We start from the raw sequence: 25,861 nt of genomic DNA, 5'->3' as shown, positions 1-25,861 counted from the left end.
ATATTTTGGTAAGGGGGAATATTTTTTGTAGCAGGACCAAGTCTATATATCTACTGTAGGATAACTATCAAAATGTAATATCACACCTTTATGACTTAAACTGTGACTTTGTGACTTTTAACAAGTATTTTTTGGATTTTACCCATAGGACAGTTTTTTGGACATTTATTGAACATTTTATGGAGACTTACTAGATCCGGATTTTATATACGACCATTATATATATTTTTTATTATCTGTTTTTATGTCATTATTATTTGTAATAAATCAAGATTTTAACAACTACCACATTCTACTCCTCACCAGCAGTCTGGATTAACAGGATTTATTCCCCTGCCTCCTCTCTACCAACACAAGGAACAAACCTTCCTGCTACATCCAGTTGTCGTAAGTACATTACATCCAGCACTTAGTTCCTATTGCTATTACACCGGACGGCCTGAACTGTTCAAGGTAATATCTCTCTCTGTATACTTCAGTGCTGCAGAATCTGTTGGCGCTCTACAAATACCTGATAATAATAATAATACTTGGAGGCTGTTGTTTCCTCTTCATATAACCTGCATGCTACCATAGGACTTTTATTGCTTGCTCTTGGCTGAATATTTGCATTCTCTGCTGATGCTGCTTAGGGAGTTTGTTGATATTTGCTCTCTCCCTTAATCTCTAGTACCACACCATCTGCTTACACTTTGCCTTACTCTTACCTGTAACCTGTGTCCTGTTATCCATTTCAGTATCCCTCAGTTATATGATCATACCTGGGTTCATATAAAACATCTTGAATCCCTCGCTTTATGTGAGACTGAGTGGGTATTAATAAATAAAATGTAGTTTCCATTACATATTACTAAGCCTTTAAAAATAATGTATATCACAGAGCTTACAGGTCATGTAGGAACTCTATCACAAAGAATGGATGTCCTCATACAAGGCCTAAGAGACGTTGAGCTGGAAAATGAACAGCTGCGCAAATTAATTAAGGAAAACATCCCAGTAAAACCTGTCCCTATAGAGCCTGTAACAGAACCACAAGTTTGTCCACCAGAAAAGTTTTCAGGAGACAGAAAACAATTTATGGAATTCAAGAACTCCTGTACATTGTTCTTTGCACTTAAGCCCAGGACTTATGCCACTGAACACCTAAAAGTCCTCACGGTAACCTCTTACATAAAAGGTGAAGCTATTACTTATTATGAGTCCAACGACCCTATACTTGATTCAATAGAAGCATTTTTTAAGTCTATGGGGCCCATTTATCAAGCTCCGAACAGAGCTTGTGGGCCCCTGTTTCTGGCGAGTCTTCAGACTCGCCAGAAACACAAATTATGAAGCAGCGGTCTAAAGACCGCTGCTCCATAACCCTGTCCGGCTGCTCTGAGCAGGCGGACAGGAATCGCCGGAAATCAACCCGATCGAGTACGATCGGGATGATTGACACCCCCCTGCTGGCGGTCGATTGACCGCGAGTCAGCAGGGTGCGGCGTTGCACCAGCAGCTCTTGTGAGCTGCTGGTGCAATGTTAAATGCGGAGAGCGTATTGCTCTCCGCATTTAGCGAGGTGTTGCGGACCTGATCCGCACTGTCGGATCAGGTCCGCAACGCCTTTGATAAATAGGGGCCTATGCCTCTCCTCTATGAGGACACACATAAACAACTCTCTGCAGAGTCAGCTGTGAGAGCCCTAATGCAAGGTAAACGTCCAGTAGAGGAGTACATAGCCGAATTTAAAACATGGGCTCCAGACACATTGTGGAACAATGTAGCTTTAAGAAACCAGTACAGATTAGGATTCTCAGAAGCCCTTAAAGATGAGTTGGTGAGAGTGGACCTCCCCAGCACCTTAGAAAACTTGATAGCATTAACCATCACTATAGACCCGAAGACTGAGGGAACGAAAAAGTGAGAAAGGTGTCTCAGATTACTCCTACAAAAAACCCTCACATTCCTATGTTCCCATGACCCATACTAAGTCTTACGAAGAACCCATGGACATCGCCTTTACCAAGGGACCATTGACACCTGAAGAAAAACACATGCGAAGAATTAACAATCTGTGCCTATATTGTGCATCCAAAGAACACGGGGTCCAAGATTGCCCATCGCTACTTAGACAGAAGAAGGGTAAGCCAATTGATTCTATAGTATGTTGTTCCATTCAGACTAACAACTCCTCTCATTGCAACCTCTCTGTCTCTTTACAGTGGGACCTCCAGCGAACAATAGCTGAGGCAGTCATAGACTCAGTTGCATGTGGTGATTTCATTGGCCAAGATTATGTACACACCCATAATATACCTATAATAAAAAAGAATAATCCTCTTGCTATTCACTTATTTCCACAGGCCCCATCACTCACCACACTGCCCCCATACTCCTTACCACCAATTCAGGGCACACAGAATATTCTTCTTTCAATGTCATTCCTTCCCCTCTATTCCCAGTTATCTTGGGGTTAAAAATGGTTGCGTTTACATCAACCAAGAATTTCTTGGAAGGACTTACCACTTAAATTTGACTCAGAATACTGTAATAAAACCTGTTTCCCAAGTGTACCTATTTTACTAATTACTGATACTATTCTACCTCCTTGTTATAAATATTTCCAAGATGTTTTTGACAAGAAAGATGCTCAAAACTTACCTCCTCACAGACCTTTTGACCGTCCCATTGAATTACTCCCTGAATCCTCTGTCCCATACGGACATATCTATCCCCTGTCCAAGCCAGAACGCCATCACCTCAAAGAGTATCTACAAGAAAATTGACAGAAAGGTTTAATTAGGCCCTCCACTTCACCAGCAGGTGCTGGAATCTTCTTTGTGCGGAACAAAGATAAAAGCCTGAGGACTATAATTAATTATAGGGAGTTAAATAAAAGAACCAAGAAAAATAGATACCCTTTACCACGTATACCCAAACTTATAGAAAGACTACAGGGAGCAATAGTATTCACAAAGTTAGACCTTAAGGGTGCTTATAACCTCATAAGAATTAGGTCAGGAGACTAGTGGTTGACAGCTTTTCGCATCAGGTATGGGTTCAAATACACAGTGATACCTTTTGGCCTCTGTAATGCCCCAGCGACATTCCAGTGTTTTATTAATGATATTTTCTGGGATGTTTTAGATGTGTTCAAATGAAGTATATCAGAATGCGCCAAAGGATCTTACCACACAAGCTTTTCTTAATCTAGGCGAGATCTCCCAACCAGATCTCTAAGAAATAGTGAAAAAGTATGCCACAAGAAAAGCGCTACACTCCCTGTTGGGGTGAGTGTTGCTTAAGGTGGTGTCCACGCTATGTATCAACGTGTATAAATACAATAGTCTGTGTGAAGAAAAGTATATATATATAAATAAGTATATATATAAATAAAGATAAAAATGAGGATATATCAATAAAAATATTTAATTCTGACTAAAAAACTGTTAAAACATGTTTGTATACAACAAAAAAACACAATGGTGATTGATATACAATTCACAATTTTCAATACAATGTCAATAAAATTATATAAAAGTTGTTTTTTTATGACAATTCGACTTTAGGCAACAGATTAATATCTTTGCTTACTCTAAATTGTATGCTAGCTAACTTATACCATATTTTAACAACGTCGAATTGTCATAAAAAAACAACTTTTATATAATTTTATTGACATTGTATTGAAAATTGTGAATTGTATATCAATCACCATTGTGTTTTTTTGTTGTATACAAACATGTTTTAACAGTTTTTTAGTCAGAATTAAATATTTTTATTGATATATCCTCATTTTTATCTTTATTTATATATATACTTATTTATATATATACTTTTCTTCACACAGACTATTGTATTTATACACGTTGATACATAGCGTGGACACCACCTTAAGCAACACTCACCCCAACAGGGAGTGTAGCGCTTTTCTTGTGGCATACTTTTTTCAATGTTTTAGATGTGTCTATGGTCATATACTTAGACGACATCTTGATCTATTCAAATAATTTACAAAATCACATCAGGAGTGTAAGAACAGTTCTATCTCGTCTCAGAATGCATCGTCTATATGCCAAAACTGAGAAATGTATCTTTGTATCTTTAATACAAATCTTTAATACCAATACAATATCCTTTCTCAAAGAAAATCCTAAAATAATGCTTTACATCTTGTTGCTTATTTCTCCAGGGTGATAAGTTCCCCTGAGTTAAACTACTCTATTGGTGAAAAATAATTGTTGGCCATAAAGTCCTCCCTGGAGCATTGGCGCCATCTGCTTTAGGGTACTACTCATCCCATTGTTATATACACAGATCATAGAAACCTGCAATACCTTAAAACTAATAAGACTCTCACATCTCGTCAGGTTAGATGGAGCCTTTATTTTTCCAGATTCAACTATGTGATCACCTATCGTCCAGGTAGCAAAAATGGGAAGGCGGATGCACTATCTAGAAAGGATTCTAGACTTCCTAACATCAATCAACCTTCAACTGTTATACCATTAAAACAATTTCTTGGATTAACAATGGAATGAGATGTGAGCATGCGCGAAATGCATCAGCACCCCTTGCACACTGTGATTGTGCTACACACCTTTTGTTTGAATCAATCCACTTTGGCATAGAGCTCTAAAGGGTTCCTCATTTCTTTTTTGAATTTAACAATGGATAAGGTTATGTTTTTCAAAAAACACCAATTTGGAGATCCTCACCTACCACGAGAAAAATTACATTTGCAGTCATATGGTCTATACTACTATCAGAATCAAATGTATGTTCCTCCGGATCTACAACATAAGGTTCTCCACTCTGTTCATGATAACCTTACCTCAGGACACCCTGGATACCTGAAAACTCTGGAAGTTTTAAAAAGGGATTTTATGGCCAAACATGACTAACACTATGAAAGAATATATCCAATCCTGCTCTATCTGTACCAGGTGTAAATATGATAGGAACCATCCCTACAGGCTCTTAATGTCACTCCCAGTCTCAGACAGGCCCTGGAAGGACATAGCTATGGATTTTATAGTTGAACTTCCAACCTCTTCCAACTATAATACAATCCTTGTAGTTGTAGATCTGTTCTCTAAAATGGCACATTTAATCCCATGCCACTCATTACCTACTGCTTCCGAAACAGCACAGTTGTTCCTTAATCATGTCGCTAAACTACATGGTCTTCCAGAGTCAAATGCCTGGTAGGCTGCGCAGTATTTTAGCCCCGCCCACCGCAACCACATTCCAAATTTTTTTTTACAGCAACTGAGTTTTTTTTATATATACGTGTATGTGTGGTGTGTGTGCATATGAGTGTTTATATATGTGGTGTGCGTGCATATGAGTGAGTATATATGTGGTGTGCGTGCATATGTGTAATGTTATTGTTCCTTAAAATCAATTATCCTGCAGCCTCATTCTGACATTCACTCCTCCTTATTAAGGGCCCTCTCACATTAAATCTTTGCTTGGTATTCTGTGTTCTATGACTACCCAGTCATTCTACCTAGCCTTGTGATATTGTTACCATTTTGGATACAGCTCCTTTTGTTCCTGAGGATCGCTATCTATTGCTCTCTAGTTCTCTCTCCTGTTCTGGACATTTGCTTTGTTCCAGCTAACAGCTACGAAGGATTCCTTTCTGCTTCTCTCACGGAACTCCAGCTGACATCGCTGACGTCACGGGCGGCCGCTCCGACTACTTCCGGATTCAACACGCTGCTCGGATCAGCTGCAGCACCGGTCTCTGATCTTACACGCTCAGACTTTGTGAGTAGCCTTTTCAATCTTACTTATTTGCACAATCTACTATCAAGTACTGTGTCCTGCAATTCATATCTGTTCCTTGAACTTCTGGGGAAACACTTACAAGTACTATTTTTTATACAGTAACTTTTCACCACGTATTCACATGCTCTATTATTAGGTATAAGGTCTCAACATCACCAATTCCAGTATGATGATGTGAGATCTAGCACCAATATCAAATTTACCTTTCCACCATATTTATGCCTTAAGCACGTAGGCATTTATAACTGGAAAGGAACACTCACTATTTTTGAATTAGTTTGTATGATTAGTGAATTACCTTTTCAGGCTAAAAGGAACATAACTTTCCTCAGAGTTTTTGTACTAAACTTATCAACAAATGTTATATCAAAATTTATTTGTAAAAGTGACTTTTTACATTTGGCTTATTACAGAAATACCAAGCCTAACAAAAAAAGAAATGGATTCTGTGGAGTTATCTAACTATGTAGTTGCTCTAGGGCAAAAAGTGGATCAACTAAATCAGGGTCTTAGGGACCTACAGGTGGAAAATGTAACATTGAGAAACATCATTAAAGAGGGAATAACCCCTAAACCCTCACATAGTGATAATCTTATAGAACCACCTGTTAGTCCACTAGAGAAGTTTTATGGTGACAGAAAACTTTTCAGACAGTTCCTTAATTCATGTAATCTTTTTATTACACTAAAGCCCAAAACTTTCACTACTGACAAAATAAAAGTTTTGACTGTCATGTCATACCTTAGGGGAGAACCTAGGGCATGGGCAGACACATTATATGAACAGAATGATCCCATGTTAAATTCTATAGAAGATTTCTTTAAAGGCCTATCCTCACTTTATGAGGACCCACATAAACAGCTCACTGCTGATAATAAATTAAGAACACTTAAAAAAAATAAAAGAGCTGTGGAAGATTATATTTACGAATTTAAGATTTGGCAGGCAGATTCAGGCTGGAACCAAATCTCTCTGAGGAATCAGTTCAGGATTGGTTTGTCTGAATTAATTAAACACGAACTTGCAAGAATTCACATACCAGAAAATTTAAATGAATTGATGCAGCTCTCCATAAAGATTGACCATAGAATTAGGGAGAGGAAATTAGAAAAATCTTCAACTGACTCAGACACTAGATCCACTGTACCTAGACCAATAATGCATAGTTCTAAAAGTCCAGATGAACCAATGGACATCAGTGCCATCAGAGGACCGTTAACTCCGGAAGAGAAACACAGACGCAGAATCAATCATTTGTGTCTATATTGTGCCTCTAAAGAGCATGAAGTACCTCTCCACTTTTGTTGAAATCCAAAAAGGGTAAGAGATTATCCAATGACTATAACTTATCATTAAGTAAAAATCAGTTTACAAATTGTGTAATTCCTATTTCTTTGCAGTGGGATCATCATCAGCATCACTCTGAGGCAGTCATCGATTCTGGTGCCTTCTCCTGTTATATTGATATATCATTTGTTAATACAAATAAAATTCCATTAATTGCAAAAGCAAAACCTGTTATGGTGCGTTTAATTGATGGCAAACAGTTGGAAACAGGACCTATTACACACCATACCGTACCCATTCTCGTCACAACACAATCCTCTCACCATGAATATATATCATTTGATGTTCTTCATTCACCTATATACCCTATAGTATTAGGTTTACAGTGGTTGAGATTGCATCAACCATATATACATTGGTTAGCAAATAAAATTGATTTTACTTCAGATTATTGTAAAAGTACTTGCTACCCACACACTTCCCTGTTGACTGTGCTTGACTCAGCTCTACCAAGTGTATATCATGATCTCAGACATGTTTTTAGCAAAAAAGAGGCTGAGACATTACCGCCGCACAGATTATATGATTGGTCCAATAGAACTTGTACCTGGATCTGACATACCATATGGCCATATATTTCCACTATCAAAACCAGAGCTGCAACACTTAAAATTATACATTAATGACATTCTACGTAAAGGCTTTATTAGGCCCTCTACATCACCCGCAGGTGCGGGAATCTTTTTTGTAAGGAATAAAGATCTTACCTTACGCCCCATTGTTGATTATAGGGAGCTAAATAAGAGAACTGTAAAAGATCGCTATCCTTTACCCCTAATACCAGAGCTGATCGAAAGATTGAAAGGTGCTCAAATCTATACAAAGCTCGATCTAGGGGGAGCATACAATTTAATTCGTGTCAGACCTGGGGATGAGTGGCTTACCGCTTTTATAACAAGGTATGGTCTGTATGAATATACAGTCATGCCTTTTGGGTTATGTAATGCCCCGGCCACCTTTCAAAGATTTATCAATGATATTTTCAGAGATCTACTTGACACTTCGATGGTAATTTACTTAGATGACATCCTCATCTATTCATCTTCTTTACAAGAACATGTTAAACATGTCAGAACAGTTCTGTCTAGACTACAAGCACATAGTTTATACGCTAAGCTTGAAAAGTGCACATTTCATACTACAGACATAACATTTTTAGGATACCATATAACACCTAAAGTTATCTCTATGCAATCCGACAAGATTCAGGTAATAACAGATTGGCCTACACCCAGGAACAAAAAAGATGTACAAAATTCCTAGGATTCTCAAATTTATACCGAAAATGTATTAAAAATTTTGCACGGTTAACTAAACCACTCACACAACTAACAAAATCTAACATCCCATTTAATTGGACTCAGTCTACTCAAGACATTTTCCAACATTTGAAGTCCTGTTTCACAACTGCGCCAATACTAAAATTTCCTGACCCTAAATTACAATTTACTCTAGAGGTTGACGCTTCAAATTATGCTATTGGCGCAATACTTTCACAGAGACAAACACCTCAAGGTCCACTGCATCCTATAGCATTCTATTCTCGAGTACTAACAACTTCAGAATTAAACTATCACATAGGTGAAAAAGAATTTCTTGCAATGAAAGCTTCTCTTGAACACTGGAGGCACCTGTTAGAGGGTACAATTCTTCCCATATAAATTTTTACTGATCATAGAAATTTACAATATTTAAAGACTCACCGCACTCTTACTTCTAGGCAGGTAAGATGGAGCTTATTTTTCTCACGATTCTCTTATACCATCATGTATAGACCTGCAAATAAAAACACTAAGGCAGATATTCTATCACGACTTCCAGAAAAACCAGAAGTAAATCTACCCTATGGCACTATTATTCCACATAACTGTTTCCAAAATCTTTTAGCTGTATTTTCCATTGATGACAAAGATTTTCTTTATGAACAAATTAAAGATAACAGCTTTCCTAAACAAAAACTGACAAAGCAGGTTGATGGTTTATATTATTTCGCTAGTAGAATATATGTACCTCCTACACTTAGAAGACCGCTCCTAAGTAGTATGCATGACAGTCTCCTAACGGGTCACCCGGGTATCCAGAGGACTATTGAATTAACTAAAAGATCCTATTGGTGGCCAAAAATGCACCAAGATGTCATGAACTTTGTACATGCCTGTGAAGTATGTTCAACAAGTAAAATTGATAAACGTAAGCCAGTAGGCTACCTACTATCACTACCAATACCTGCCAAACCATGGTCAGATATTGCAACAGATTTCATTGTAGACTTACCTATCTCTAAGAATAACACAACCATCATGGTTGTGGTTGATCTTTTTACTAAATTGACACATTTTATACCCTTCCATAAGTTGCCAACATCATTAGAAACTGCTCAATTATTGATCGATAATGTAATAAAATTACATGGGTTACCTCGCTCAATAACATCTGACAGAGGAACTCAGTTCACTTCACGACTCTGGAAAGAACTCTGTTCAGCTTTACAGATCGAAAGACGCCTAAGTACTGCTTTCCATCCACAAACTAATGGACAGACGGAGCGTACAAACCAGTGGTTGGAGGAGCACCTACGTTGTTTTGTCACCCAACAACAAGATAATTGGTCGTCCCTACTTCCTCTGGCAGAGTTTGCACACAATAACACTCATCATTCATCAATTAATTCTACTCCATTCTTTGCTAATTATGTATTTCATCCAGTCTTTCACTTCAACCCATCAACGCAGAGTTCTTGTCCTGTTGTTAATGATACCACTAATACTATAGCAGAAACATTTTCTATTTTGGCTCAAAACATTAAAACAGCTCAAAACAGACAGAAAAGATATTACGACCTCAGGCGAAGACCGGCACCCAACTACGTAGTGGGTGATTTAGTCTGGCTTTCGACAAAGAATTTGCGTTTAACAACCCCGAGTAGGAAGCTTAATAAATTCTTTATTGGACCTTTTCCTATTCGGAAAATCGTAAATGATAATGTTGTTACCATGGATTTGCCTCCTCAGTACAAAATCCACCCCACCTTCCATGTTACCTTACTAAAACCATATAGAGCACTTCGGACTGGTTCTGTCAATTCCACGCCTCAACCTCCCATCCAACCTGATCTTGAGTTTGAGGTCCGTAGCATTATCGACTCTAGAAGGGTTTCTGGTAACCTACAATACCTCGTACGTTGGAAGGGTTACTCATCAGAGGACGATTCTTGGGAACCCTCAGCAAATCTTTCAGCACCACGACTTGTGTCCCTCTTCCATCGGCGCAACCCCGATCGTCCACATCCCTGAACCTCGGAGTGGTTCATTTTGAGGGGGTCCTATGTAATGTTACTGTTCCTTTAAATCAATTATCCTGCAGCCTCATTCTCACATTCACTCCTCCTTATTAAGGGCCCTCTCACATTCAATCTTTGATTGGTATTCTGTGTTCTATGACTACCCAGTCATTCTACCTAGCCTTGTGATATTGTTACCATTTTGGATACAGCTCCTTTTGTTCCTGAGGATCGCTATCTATTGCTCTCTAGTTCTCTCTCCTGTTCTGGACATTTGCTTTGTTCCAGCTAACAGCTACGAAGGATTCCTTTCTGCTTCTCTCACGGATCTCCAGCTGACATCGCTGACGTCACGATCGGCCGCTCCGACTACTTCCGGATTCAACATGCTGCTCGGATCAGCTGCAGCACCGGTGTCTGATCTTGCACGCTCAGACTTTTTGAGTAGCCTTTTCAACCTTACTTATTTGCACAATCTACTATCAAGTACTGTGTCCTGCAATTCATATCTGTTCCTTGAACTTCTGGGGAAACACTTACAAGTACTATTTTTTATACAATAACTTTTCACCACGTATTCACATGCTCTATTATTAGGTATAAGGTCTCAACATCACCAATTCCAGTATGATGATGTGAGATCTAGCACCAATATCAAATTTACCTTTCCACCATATTTATGCCTTAAGCACGTAGGCATTTATAACTGGAAAGGAACACTCACTATTTTTGAATTAGTTTGTATGATTAGTGAATTACCTTTTCAGGCTAAAAGGAACATAACTTTCCTCAGAGTTTTTGTACTAAACTTATCAACAAATGTTATATCAAAATTTATTTGCAAAAGTGACTTTTTACATTTGGCTTATTACAATATGAGTGTGTGTATGTGTGGTGTGTGTGCATATGAGTGTGTGTATGTGTGGTGTGTGTGCATATGAGTGTGTATATATGTGGTGTGCGTGCATATGAGTGAGTATATATGTGGTGTGCGTGCATATGAGATAGTATATATGGTGTGCGTGCATATGAGTGTGTATATATGTGTTGTCCGTGCATATGAGTGTGTATATATGTGGTGTGCGTGCATATGAGTGAGTATATATGTGGTGTGTGTGCATATGAGTGAGTATATATGTGGTGTGCGTGCATATGAGTGTGTGTATGTGTGGTGTGTGTGCATATGAGTGTGTATGTGTGGTGTGCGTGCATATGAGTGAGTATATATGTGGTGTGTGTGCATATGAGTGTGTGTATGTGTGGTGTGCGTGCATATGAGTGTGTGTATGTGTGGTGTGTGTGCATATGAGTGTGTGTATGTGTGGTGTGCAAGCATATGAGTGTGTGTATGTGTGGTGTGCGTGCATATGAGTGTGTGTATGTGTGGTGTGCAAGCATATGAGTGCGTATATATGTGGTGTGCATGCCTATGAGTGTGTGTATGTGTGGTGTGAGTGCATATGAGTGTGTGTATGTGTGGTGTGCAAGCATATGAGTGCGTACATATGTGGTGTGCGTGCATAGTGGGTGTATTTGTGTTGTGCATGCATATGAGTGCGTGTATGTGTGGTGTGTGTGCATATGAGTGCGTGTATGTGTGGTGTCCGTGCATATGAGTGTGTATATATGTGGTGTCCGTACATATGAGTGTGTATATATGTGGTGTCCGTGCATATGAGTGTGTATATATGTGGTGTGCGTGCATATGAGTGTGTGTATGTGTGGTGTGCAAGCATATGAGTGGGTAAATATGTGGTGTGCGTGCATAGTGGGTGTATTTGTGTTGTGCATGCATATGAGTGCGTGTATGTGTGGTGTGTGTGCATATGAGTGCGTGTATGTGTGGTGTCCGTGCATATGAGTGTGTATATATGTGGTGTCCGTACATATGAGTGTGTATATATGTGGTGTCCGTGCATATGAGTGTGTATATATGTGGTGTGCGTGCATATGAGTGTGTGTATGTGTGGTGTGCAAGCATATGAGTGGGTAAATATGTGGTGTGCGTGCATAGTGGGTGTATTTGTGTTGTGCATGCATATGAGTGCGTGTATGTGTGGTGTGCGTGCATATGAGTGCGTGTATGTGTAGTGTGCGTGCATATGAGTGCATGTATATGGGGGGGGGGGGGTAGGCTGCTTTGCCTTAAAATGCCCGGGCCTATTTATGGTCACAGTTCGGCCCTAGTCATAACTATTCTCATCCTCATAAGGAGACTTGCCCTTTAAAACTTGGGAAGTCTCTCATTACCCACAGCCTTACAAAAACGCTCCTCCTCATACCTTCCTTGCTTATTCATTTTTTGTGACTTTCTTTGTGTGTAAAACTCATGCACATGATCTGCCTTTACAAAGCCTAACTACAGCCAAGTTCCTAGGAACATTCTATCTACTTGGATTTACCAGCCTTTTGCATATTGAAGCCGGTGGCTTCCATCCCTTCCACCCCGTGTATCTGGGTCAGACAAACCTCTCCAGCAGATCTTAACTTTCTGGAGTCTGGCAGCAGCGAGAGCTCATGTTCGCTGCTGCCCGATATCCCATTGATTCCTATGGAAAGTGTCTGCGCCTAACACCCTAACATGTACCCCGAGTCTAAACACCCCTAATCTGTCCCCCCTACACCGCCGCCGCCTACAGTATACTTACTATCACCTAAACCGCTGCTCCCGGAGCACCCCGCACCGAAATAAAGTTATTACCCCCTAAACCGCCGCTCCCGGACCCCGCCGCAACTATAATAAATATATTAACCCCTAAACTGCCGCTCCCGGACCCCGCCGCCCCATACATAATACCTATTAACCCCTAATCTGCCGCCCCCTATACCGCCGCCACTATATTAAACTTATTAACCCCTAAACCTAAGTCTAACCCTAACCCTAACACCCCCCTAACTTTAATATTATTTTAATAAATTTAAATAAAACTTACTATTATTATTTATTTTTTTTTTTAATAATTTTTTATTGAGGTAATGAAAAGCATTTACAAAACAGATAATGTGTCCAGGCACGAATCACAAGTAATAAGAATAATTATACATGTCTCTTGTAAAAAGGAAATTTGAACTAGAACATTAAAGTCTCTGGCCTAGATTTAGAGTTTGGCGTTAGCCGTGAAAACCAGCGTTAGAGGCTCCTAACGCTGGTTTTAGGCTACCGCCGGTATTTGGAGTCACTCAAAATAGGGTCTAACGCTCACTTTTCAGCCGCGACTTTTCCATACCGCAGATCCCCTTACGTAAATTGCGTATCCTATCTTTTCAATGGGATTTCTCTAACTCCGGTATTTAGAGTCGTTTCTGAAGTGAGCGTTAGACATCTAACGACAAAACTCCAGCCGCAGGAAAAAAGTCAGTAGTTAAGAGCTTTCTGGGCTAACGCCGGTTTATAAAGCTCTTAACTACTGTGCTCTAAAGTACACTAACACCCATAAACTACCTATGTACCCCTAAACCGAGGTCCCCCCACATCGCCGACACTCGAAAAAAAAATTTTAACCCCTAATCTGACGACCGCCACCTACGTTATCCTTATGTACCCCTAATCTGCTGCCCCTAACAACGCCGACCCCTATATTATATTTATTAACCCCTAATCTGCCCCCCACAACGTCGCCTCCACCTGCCTACACTTATTAACCCCTAATCTGCCGACAGGACCTGAGCGCTACTATAATAAAGTTATTAACCCCTAATCCGCCTCACTAACCCTATCATAAATAGTATTAACCCCTAATCTGCCCTCCCTAACATCGCCGACACCTAACTTCAATTATTAACCCCTAATCTGCCGACCGAATCTCGCCGCTATTCTAATAAATGTATTAACCCCTAAAGCTAAGTCTAACCCTAATACTAACACCCCCCTAAATTAAATATAATTTAAATCTAACGAAATTAATTAACTCTTATTAAATAAATTATTCCTATTTAAAGCTAAATACTTACCTGTAAAATAAATCCTAATATAGCTACAATATAAATTATAATTATATTAGAGCTATTTTAGGATTTATATTTATTTTACAGGTAACTTTGTATTTATTTTAACCAGGTACAATAGCTATTAAATAGTTAAGAACTATTTAATAGCTAAAATAGTTAAAATAATTACAAATTTACCTGTAAAATAAATCCTAACCTAAGTTACAAATAAACCTAACACTAGACTATCAATAAATTAATTAAATAAACTACCTACAATTACCTACAATTAACCTAACACTACACTATCAATAAATTAATTAAATACAATTGCTACAAATAAATACAATTAAATAAAAAAGCTAAAGTACAAAAAATAAAAAAGAACTAAGTTACAAAAAATAAAAAAATATTTACAAACATAAGAAAAATATTACAACAATTTTAAACTAATTACACCTACTCTAAGCCCCCTAATAAAATAACAAAGCCCCCCAAAATAAAAAAATGCCCTACCCTATTCTAAATTACTAAAGTTCAAAGCTCTTTTACCTTACCAGCCCTGAACAGGGCCCTTTGCGGGGCATGCCCCAAGAAATTCAGCTCTTTTGCCTGTAAAAAAACATACAATACCCCCCTCCCAACATTACAACCCACCACCCACATACCCCTAATCTAACCCAAACCCCCCTTAAATAAACCTAACACTAAGCCCCTGAAGATCATCCTACCTTGTCTTCACCATACCAGGTTCACCGATCGGTCCAGAAGAGCTCCTCCGATGTCCTGATCCAAGCCCAAGCGGGGAGCTGAAGAGGTCCATGATCCGGCTGAAGTCTTCATCCAAGCGGGCCAGAAGAGGTCTTCCATCCGATTGAAGTCTTCATCCAAGCGGCATCCATCCGGAGCGAAGCGGCAGCATCCTGAAGACCTCCACCGCGGAACATCCATCCTGGCCGACGACTGAACGACGAATGACGGTTCCTTTAAATGACGTCATCCAAGATGGCGTCCCTCGAATTCCGATTGGCTGATAGGATTCTATCAGCCAATCGGAATTAAGGTAGGAATATTCTGATTGGCTGATGGAATCAGCCAATCAGAATCAAGTTCAATCCGATTGGCTGATCCGATCAGCCAATCAGATTGAGCTCGCATTCTATTGGCTGTTCCGATCAGTTAATTAATTTCGTTAGATTTAAATTATATTTAACTTAGGGGGGTGTTAGTATTAGGGTTAGACTTAGCTTTAGGGGTTAATACATTTATTAGAATAGCGGAGAGATTCGGTCGGCAGATTAGGGGTTAATAATTGAAGTTAGGTGTCGGCGATGTTAGGGAGGGCAGATTAGGGGTTAATACTATTTATGATAGGGTTAGTGAGGCGGGTTAGGGGTTAATAACTTTATTATAGTAGCGCTCAGGTCCGGTCGGCAGATTAGGGGTTAATAAGTGTAGGCAGGTGGAGGCGACATTGTGGGGGGCAGATTAGGGGTTAATAAATATAATATAGGGGTCGGCGGTGTTAGGGGCAGCAGATTAAGGGTACATAGGGATAATGTAAGTAGCGGCGGTTTACGGAGCGGCAGATTAGGGGTTAATAATAATATGCAGGGGTCAGCGATAGCGGGGGCGGCATATTAGGGGTTAATAAGTGTAAGGTTAGGGGTGTTTAGACTCGGGGTACATGTTAGAGTGTTAAGTGCAGACGTAGGAAGGGTTACCACATAGCAAACAATAGGGCTGCGTTAGGAGCTGAACGCGGCTTTTTTGCAGGTGTTAGGTTTTTTTTCAGCTCAAACAGCCCCATTGTTTCCTATGGGGGAATCGTGCACGAGCACGTTTTTGAGGCTGGCCGCGTCCGTAAGCAACTCTGATATAGAGAGTTGAAGCTGCGTTAAAAATGCTCTACGCTCCTTTTTTGGAGCCTAACGCAGCCTTTATGTGGACTCTCGATACCAGAGTTATTTTTATGGTGCGGCCAGAAAAAAGCCGGCGTTAGTTTTTCTGGTCGTTACCGACAAAACTCCAAATTTAGGCCTCTGTGTTACAATGGTTGTCGCTGTATTCAAGCAGCAGTATTACTGAACATTTATAGATGAGAACCGCAATCATATAGTAAAACACGTTCAATAAAGATAGAATAACCACTGAAATGAGTTATAACACTACTTCTGAGACCATGGGCTTAAAGTGTAGATTAGTTTATAGTGAACAAGGGTGACTGAGACACATAACAATGAAACCTCGTTTTTATATAATATAGCAAATGATCCCTACTCTGATATAGGAGGTACTCTATAATCTTATAACTGTATGATGTAGGGAGTTGGCTTTTGTCTGGCCTCTCTTGGGCCGAAATGCATAGAAGGGAAATTCAGCGGGCAAGAGCCGCTCAGTAAAAGGGTGAGGAAAATGAATGGGGGGGGGCGGAGCCTTTTAAGGTAGTTATATAGCAAATCTGAGTTTCCCAAAAATTTAGATTAGATGAGGGTGGTATACATGACTTGGGGAGTCTTCTAATTAGCATCATGAGTACATATATATACAGGGAGTGTCTGCTTGGGGTATGTATCTTTGAAAGTAAGGTGGAATATCTATTTCTTTATATCATTCATGGGATCATAGTAAAATAGACACATTAAATAAGTTAGTCTAAAGGCATTCAGAAATAGTTATTTAAACTGCAGGTGCATTGGGGGAAAGCGCTCTGCACAACTAAGGGCCAAGGCTAATATTATGCTGGGAGCAAGATAATGGTGTTAGGGAAGCTAATGGGAAATCACAATGCTAGGCCAGGGCACACAAACAAACAGGAAGCTAAGAAAATGGTACTGTTTAGGATATCAGATTCCCAAAGGTAGCTTTGGCCATAATTAAGAAATTTGGAGCATAGCTTCCCAGCTTACAACCTATGTACCCTGTCAGCACAGCTAAAGAATAAATGGAGCCTAGTAGCCTTAGATGCAATTCAACATATTAGTATGGCATGTGGACTCAGGTTAGTACCCACTATGACAGCTGAATATTTGGTGAGTGAAAGAATGGAAAACCCCAATAATAATAAATTATCATAATAAAACACATCCCATTTCACAATTAAGAGAATACAAACGGTGATAAATATAAAATAAACTAGTGTAGGGTAAAGGCGAATCTCAAGTATTCCAGCTCTCATAACTAATGTACTAGAATGCTCTAAAACTAAATAACTGTTAATTCACAGATTGTCCCAAAGTAAAAGGAGCGTGTAGTAGGAAATTATGAAAATTAGGGGGGACTGTAGAGCATTCAACTAACAACTGTAAAGTGACGTACTCATATATATGTAGAAGGTCAAATGTTAATGGCACAAGTATCAATACTTTGACAGGAATGTAGTAGGAAGCATATGTAGCATGGAACTAAGTATTCTTACCTCAAGTGTCATAGATATACAGGAAGAGCCCTATAAGGGAAACACCTTAAGTGTATGACATAAATTATATAACTATAAATTAGACAGACTATGAAATATAGTAGCATTACATATCCATGGGACCAAAATATTCACTCTAAATATATAATCCTAGTTAACTTGAGGGACATAAATAATAACAATAAACTGGCTAGTAGGCAATCTACATTCAGGTGGAGTAGTTGTTTGTATCTGGTCAGCTAAGACAGGTTAATAATGCAAATAAAATATACTATACTTAGCTGCCTCAAGAATTGCTTGGCATCTAGAACTGTTATTATAAAAAACTACTCATCTAAATAGATAAGACTAAACAGTTGTATAACACTTATCATTTCTATGTTAGGCGCTAACCATTTAAAAAGAAAACGTAAAACATAAACTTTGAAGTCATTAAAGCTCCAACATGTACCAGATAAACTGAAGTTACAGTAAGAGCTTAATGAGCTTAACAACCTATACTGAGACATTATACTACATCATCCCATGGAGATTTCTTTTTTTTTTTTTTTTTCCTTTTTTCTTCCCTTTTCCCTTCCCCTTTTCTTGTCTTCTTTACCTTATTAACAATTTTAATTGTAAGGAGAATCTAGAACATGTTTCGCTAACTGTACTGAACCATAGTTCTGATTAGATGAGCTACCTGCACATGGTTTAAGTAAACCCGCTTTTAGTGTAATTTAATATAAGGGAATAGTAGTAAAAGTACTAGAATTGTGCGGCTATAATAAAGGGACAGCTATAAATAAAATGCAAATGTGCATATTATGAGTTAATCCTCAGGGTAACTTATACAATATTACTCTAGAAAAGCGAAGCTGAGTCCCCAGGCCTAGATGTAATGCGCCAGAATAGTGTCAGCTCAAATAAGGCTAAAACTTGCTAATAGTAGTGTGAATATCAGTGGCTTAGATCCCACTAATCAAGGTATAATAGAGGTATGTTCCTGTGCACATTACTTTCCCCTTGCTAATCCTAGCGATATCTGAGACCGAGACCTATGGTGTGGGATTGGCGTATAGATAATGAAACTAGCAATTCAAGCTCTACATACCCCTTATCTAAAGGTGCACTGAAAACATTCTACCCAAGCAGGGACCCAGTGGAGGGTTGATATGTGCTTATTAAACAGATAGCTCTTAGGTATTAGGTATTTATAATAAACTCAGGCATGGAGGGAAAATGAAAACATTATCAGAGAGCATTGCTAAGCTCAATGAGCTGGGTATAGAGCCAATGTCCCTAATACAGAGTCCTAAATTTAACATAAAGGAAAAGAAAGACAGCCTATAATTAAATTGGGGTAGGCTAACAACACCTGAAATACTATAACATGGTTGTCACAAACGGTGGTAAATATGGAAATCAACTATGCAGATATTACATGATGACGATATGGATGGACTTAGTAATATCACTAGGAGTTAAAAGCACTAAGAATTGGTATAGAGTTCAACAAGAGAAGTGTCTGCGTAAGCTTGTTTGTACAGTTCTCTAGGGTAACAGCATTAAGTCACATTCAAAGCGTGACATATATGAATCTCTGTTACCGCTTACGTCAGATCAACTACAGCTATCCAATTCCTTCTTTTAGAGGCTTCAGGATGTCCCCTTTTGGCCATAGATGTGGGGGTCCATGCAAGGGGATGTAAGACATGAGGGCTGCAGCATGATCAGAAAAGCCTAAGGATTTCAGGTATCTGCCATTTTCGGAATCCTCTTTCTGTGTCCCAAAATGGAAACGCCGACTCCCTGTGTCTCCTATTCTGATGCGTCTCAGTTCTCTGAAAGGGTGGTTAATGGCTGCCTCGAGAGAGGTAGGAGCGTCTTTGGATTTCAGCTGTCTTGTGTAAAGTTGCGTCTCAGAGCCTCCGTGTCTAGGTTCATCCTGCTTCAAGTTGGGTAGTACGGAGCGTCCCAGGCACCATGCTCTTCTTCCAGCTCCCAGATCAGCAGCCACAAGGGTCCTGGCTCCATCATCTGCCAGAGGGCCTCCGCTTGGATCAGTCATCTCGGGACCATGGGAAGTACAAGCCATCAGCTGGGAACTGCCTGCACTGGTCACTCTGAACAGCAGTGTCTGCGGTGTCACGAAGTATGCGGCTTTCTGTTGCTGCAATCCTGTGAGGGCCGGGCGGTGCGAGATACTCTGAAAAGGTAATATTGCCGGCTGTTTCTTTGATCTCTGGTCTGAGTCCTCCGTAGTTATTGTGCACCAGTTCACAGGGTCTTGGAACAAATCTGTGCTGCGTTGCGCAGGGTCAAGTTCCGACCGATCTACCTCTGCCTTTATTTCCCTGGATAGAGTGATATGTTGAGATTGGCCCATCGCAGATCTCAATTCTGTAGTAAGAGCTTGCCGGTGAAGGTCCATGGAACGCATTAGAGCGTGCATCGCTGAAAGAAATTGTTGTTCCATGAGTATGCTGAAAGTGCACTTAGAAGGAGTGTGTTTCCGTCTGTTAGGGCAGTGCGTGGGTAGTCACAAGTTGGATAGTGGGCCTCAGCACCAATAGTATGACAATTAAACATTCATTTGGTCCCAGATTTTGTAATCTGTATCCTAGAGTATAGCAAAAGCCGAATATAGTAATATTTAATGTCCTAGGGTGCCACAAAGTGGAATCTTAATAGTCAGTTTGCAGGAGATCTGAGATGGCACGTCTTGTAGCTTCGGCGGTTGGCTCCGCCCCCCCAAAACTTACTATTATTAACTAAATTATTCCTATTTAAAAATAAATACTTACCTATAAAATAAACACTAAAGGCTAGATTTAGAGTTGGGCGGTAGCCGTCAAAACCAGCGTTAGAGGCTCCTAACGCTGGTTTTGGGCTACCGCTGGTATTTGGAGTCAGTCAGGAACGGGTCTAACGCTCACTTTGCAGCCGCAACTTTTCCATACCGCAGATCCCCCTACGCCATTTGCGTATCCTATCTTTTCAATGGGATCTTTCTAACGCCGGTATTTAGAGTCTTGGCTGAAGTGAGCGTTAGAAATCTAACGACAAAACTCCAGCCGCAGAAAAAAGTCAGTAGTTAAGAGCTTTTTGGGCTAGCGCCGGTTCATAAAGCTCTTAACTACTGTGCTCTAAAGTACACTAACACCCATAAACTACCTAGGTACCCCTAAACCGAGGTCCCCCCACATCGCCGCCACTCTATTAAAAATTTTTAACCCCTAATCTGCCGCTCTGTACACCGCTGCCAGCTACGTTATCCCTATGTACCCCTAATCTGCTGCCCCTAACATCACCGACCCCTATATTATATTTATTAACCCCTAATCTGCCGCCCCCAACGTCGCCTCCACCTACCTACACTTATTAACCCCTAATCTGCCGACTGGATCTCGCCGCTACTATAATAAATGTATTAACCCCTAATCCGCCTCACTCCCGCCTCAATAACCCTATAATAAATAGTATTAACCCCTAATCTGCCCTCCCTAACATCGCCGACACCTAACTTCAAGTATTAACCCCTAATCTGCCGACCGGAGCTCACCGCTACTCTAATAAATTTTTTTAACCCCTAAAGCTAATTCTAACCCTAACCCTAACACCCCCCTAAGTTAAATATAATTTTATTCTAACAAAATAAATGAACTCTTATTAAATAAATGATTCCTATTTAAAGCTAAATACTTACCTGTAAAATAAACCCTAATATAGCTACAATATAAATTATAATTATATTGTAGCTATTTTAGGATTAATATTTATTTTACAGGCAACTTTGTATTTATTTTAACCAGGTACAATAGCTATTAAATAGTTAAGAACTATTTAATAGCTACCTAGTTAAAATAATTACAAAATTACCTGTAAAATAAATCCTAACCTAAATTACAATTAAACCTAACACTACACTATCAATAAATAAATTAAATACAATACCTACAAATAACTACAATTAAATAAACTAACTAAAGTACAAAAAATAAAAAAGAACTAAGTTACAAAAAATAAAAAAATATTTACAAACATTAGAAAAATATTACAACAATTTTAAACTAATTACACCTACTCTAAGCCCCCTAATAAAATAACAAAGCCCCCCAAAATAAAAAATGCCCTACCCTATTCTAAATTAAAAAAGTTCAAAGCTCTTTTACCTTACCAGCCCTGAACAGGGCCATTTGCGGGGCATGCCCTAAATAATTCAGCTCTTTTGCCTGTAAAAAAAAACATACAATACCCCCCCCCCAACATTACAACCCACCACCCACATACCCCTAATCTAACCCAAACCCCCCTTAAATAAACTTAACACTAAGCCCCTGAAGATCTTCCTACCTTATCTTCACCATGCCAGGTTCACCGATCCGTCCACCGAAGTCTTGATCCAAGCCTCTGAAATCTTGATCCAAGCCCAAGCGGGGGCTGAAGAGTGACGTCCATCCTCACTAAACTTAAGGTAAACTTAATCACTCTTCTATGAAAAAATCGATATAGTATTAAAATGTAATAGGATGTTCATTCATGATTTTTTCTATTTTTGTATAGTACCTTTGTTTTCTTGTTTAATTTGCTCCGATTTTGCTTGGCAAAAAACAACCCGTCTTTTTTTTTTTTTTTTATAAACAACGATCACGTTGTTTATACAGCCAATTGATTTCCTGGCCGTTAGGCGGCCGTCAATTGACATCACAAGCTGATGCTTGATTGTGGGCATGCGCGACTAATTATATCTCCTCTTTGAAAGCGAGCGCGTCCTCGTTTTGCGTATGCGCATTAGGCGTTTCAATTGTTTGCCAAAAACCCACCACATCGGATCGCATACTGATTTGGGACGCATGCGCTGCTGAGGACTTCGTTGACCGCGATTAACGCATGCGCTTTTGCGAGCGATCATTTTTGTGCGCATGCGCGGTAAGAAGAGAATAGATGTGCACGAGTGTAGTTCTGACGTATAGAGCGGGTGGGACCGCTCTATACGTATATGTATTGAAAACACGGAAATGCTGGATGGGAGGGGATTACGATCGTAAGGAAAAGTAAAATAACGGTTAGTAAATATGGTCAAATAAAAGTTTTTTTTAAAAATAAACCTAGCGACTACCTTGTAAGTTAGAAAAGGCCGTCAATTGACATCACAAGCTGATGCTTGATTGTGGGCATGCGCGACTAATTATATCTCCTCTTTGAAAGCGAGCGCGTCCTCGTTTTGCGTATGCGCATTAGGCGTTTCAATTGTTTGCCAAAAACCCACCGCATCGGATCGCATACTGATTTGGGACGCATGCGCTGCTGAGGACTTCGTTGACCGCGATTAACGCATGCGCTTTTGCGAGCGATCATTTTTGTGCGCATGCGCGGTAAGAAGAGAATAGATGTGCACGAGTGTAGTTCTGACGTATAGAGCGGGTGGGACCGCTCTATACGTATATGTATTGAAAACACGGAAATGCTGGATGGGAGGGGATTACGATCGTAAGGAACAGTAAAATAACGGTTAGTAAATATGGTCAAATAAAAGTTTTTTTAAAAAATAAACCTAGCGACTACCTTGTAAGTTAGAAAAGGAAAATAAAGAGCTAATTGTATTTGAATAACTTTACCTTCACTTTAACTAAATTAAATTAAATTATATAAAGTACAACAAAAAAAAACACTAAATTACAGAAAATAATAAACAAATTACAGATATTTAAACTAATTACTCCTAATCTAATAGCCCTATCAAAATAAAAAAAGCCCCCCCCCCCCAAATAAAAAAAAAACCCTAGCCTAAACTATCAATAGCCCTTAAAAGGGCCTTTTGCGGGGCATTGCCCCAAAGTAATCAGCTCTTTTACCTGAAACAAATAATACAAGCCCCCCCAACAGTAAAACCCACCACCCACACAACCAACCCCGCCCAAAAAATACTAACTAAAAAAACCTAAGCTCCCCATTGCCCTGAAAAGGGCATTTGGATGGGCATTGCCCTTAAAAGGGCAGTTAGCTCTTTTGCAGCCCAAACCCTAACCTAAAAAATAAAACCCACCCAATACACCCTTAAAAAAACCTAACACTAACCCCCTGAAGATCACCTTACCGGGAGACGTCTTCATCCAAGCCGGGCAGAAGTGGTCCTCCAGACGGGCAGAAGTCTTCATCCAGACGGCATCTTCTATCTTCATCCATCCGGCGCGGAGCGGGTCCATCTTCAAGACATCCGACGTGGAGCATCCTCCTCGGCCTACGACTACCCGACGAATGAAGGTTCCTTTAAGTGTCGTCATCCAAGATGGCGTCCCTTAGATTCCGATTGGCTGATAGAATTCTATCAGCCAATCGGAATTAAGGTAGAAAAAATCCTATTGGCTGATACAATCAGTCAGTAGGATTGAACTTCAATCCTATTGGCTGATTGGAACAGCCAATAGAATGCGAGCTCAATCCTATTGGCTGTTCCAATCCAATGATCTGAACAGCCAATAGAATGTGAGCTCAATCTGATTGGCTGATTGGATCAGCCAATCCGATTGAACTTGAATCTGATTGGCTGATTCAATCAGCCAATCAGATTGTTAGGAATGTAAGGTGATATTTTATCCTTACAACCTAGTGCTCCTTTGATTAAGCAGATCACAGTTGCAAACCTTAAATTACTGTTTGTCCCACTTGATTGACAACAACTACAATGGATTTTGATAGTTGCTATATGTCAGCAAGTGAAGAGTTAATACAGAGAGGTTTGTGCTGTATAGAGGTTAGGTGAAAGAAAAGTGTACAAAGTTCAATTAATGTGAACAGTATTGGAGGAAACTCTCACATCCAGCCACTTTAGAGTAAAATGAGAAATAACTAATAAGGAGGAAGTGTTATCCAGTATGGTAGAGATGGTAAACTGTTTAGACTCTGTGTATCGCTACACGCGATCAAAGGCTGACTGTCTGCAGAGGCGAGAATCACTGCAGGAGTAAGCGGCAGGTGACGTCAGAGTAACACAGCTGAATTCAGCTCCGGTTTTAGTTAGCGTGTAAGCGTCTCCAGATTCGGCTTGTGCTTGAAGAATTTGTGGTAAGCAAAGGTAGAATGAGTTTGATCTACTTTGATTGCAGAGAAGTATTTTGCTTAAGAGGTAATAACTCAGCTGGGTTGAAATCAACAAGGTGAAAGTTTGTGGCGATGTAGCGGATCACGCTGAAAGTAGAGAAACTTGAATCAGGAGTAATCCTCCAATGGAGATGATATTAAACACAGGTGTAGAAGTATTACTGAAATATTCAGCAAGGAAATCCACTGCTACTTTAGGTAGAAATTATCCACTGAGAGTTGGAGCTTAGAGGGCAGGATGCTTTGTCTAACAACATGCAAAATTACTAAGCACTAGGAACAGGGCATGAGCAGGATATAAAGGGTTTGTGGGAGGAGATTGAAGCAGAGCTGCAGGTATGTAAGGTGAAACCTGACACAGATTTTTCCTACATTAATTCCGATTGGATAATAGAATCCTATCAGCCAATCTGAATTTGAGGGACGCCATCTTGGATGACGTCATTTAAAGGAACCTTCATTCGGTGTTAGGACGTCATTAGAAGAGGATGGATCTGCGCCGGCTGCTTTAAGATGGACCCGCTCTGCTCCGGATGGAAGATGATAGAAGATGCCGCCTGGATGAAGTCTTCCGACCCTCTGGAGGACCTCTTCTGGCCGGATAGGATGAAGACTTCGGACCCTGTTCTGGACGGATCGGATGGTACCCGGCTGGATGAAGACAAGGTAGGAAGATCTTCAGGGGCTTAGTGTTAGGTTTTTTAAGGGGTGTTTGGGTGGGTTAGATTAGGGGTATGTGGGTGGTGGGTTGTAATGTTGGGGGGGGGTATTGTATGTTTTTTTTACAGGCAAAAGAGCCCCGCAAAAAGCCCTTTTAAGGGCTGGTAAGGTAATAGAGCTGTTAACTTTTTATTTTAGATTAGGGTAGGGCATTTTTTTATTTTGGGGGGCTTTGTTATTTTTTTAGGGGGCTTAGAGTAGGTGTAATTAGTTTAAAATTCTTGTAATCTTTTTTTATTTTTTGTAATTTAATGTTTGTTTTTTTGGGGGGGCAGATTAGGGGTTAATAAATATTATGTAGGTTTCG

Source organism: Bombina bombina, chromosome 1 (assembly GCF_027579735.1).
Source record: "Bombina bombina isolate aBomBom1 chromosome 1, aBomBom1.pri, whole genome shotgun sequence".
Classification (NCBI taxonomy): Eukaryota; Metazoa; Chordata; class Amphibia; order Anura; family Bombinatoridae; genus Bombina; species Bombina bombina.
Note: the sequence above shows the minus strand (reverse complement) of the source record.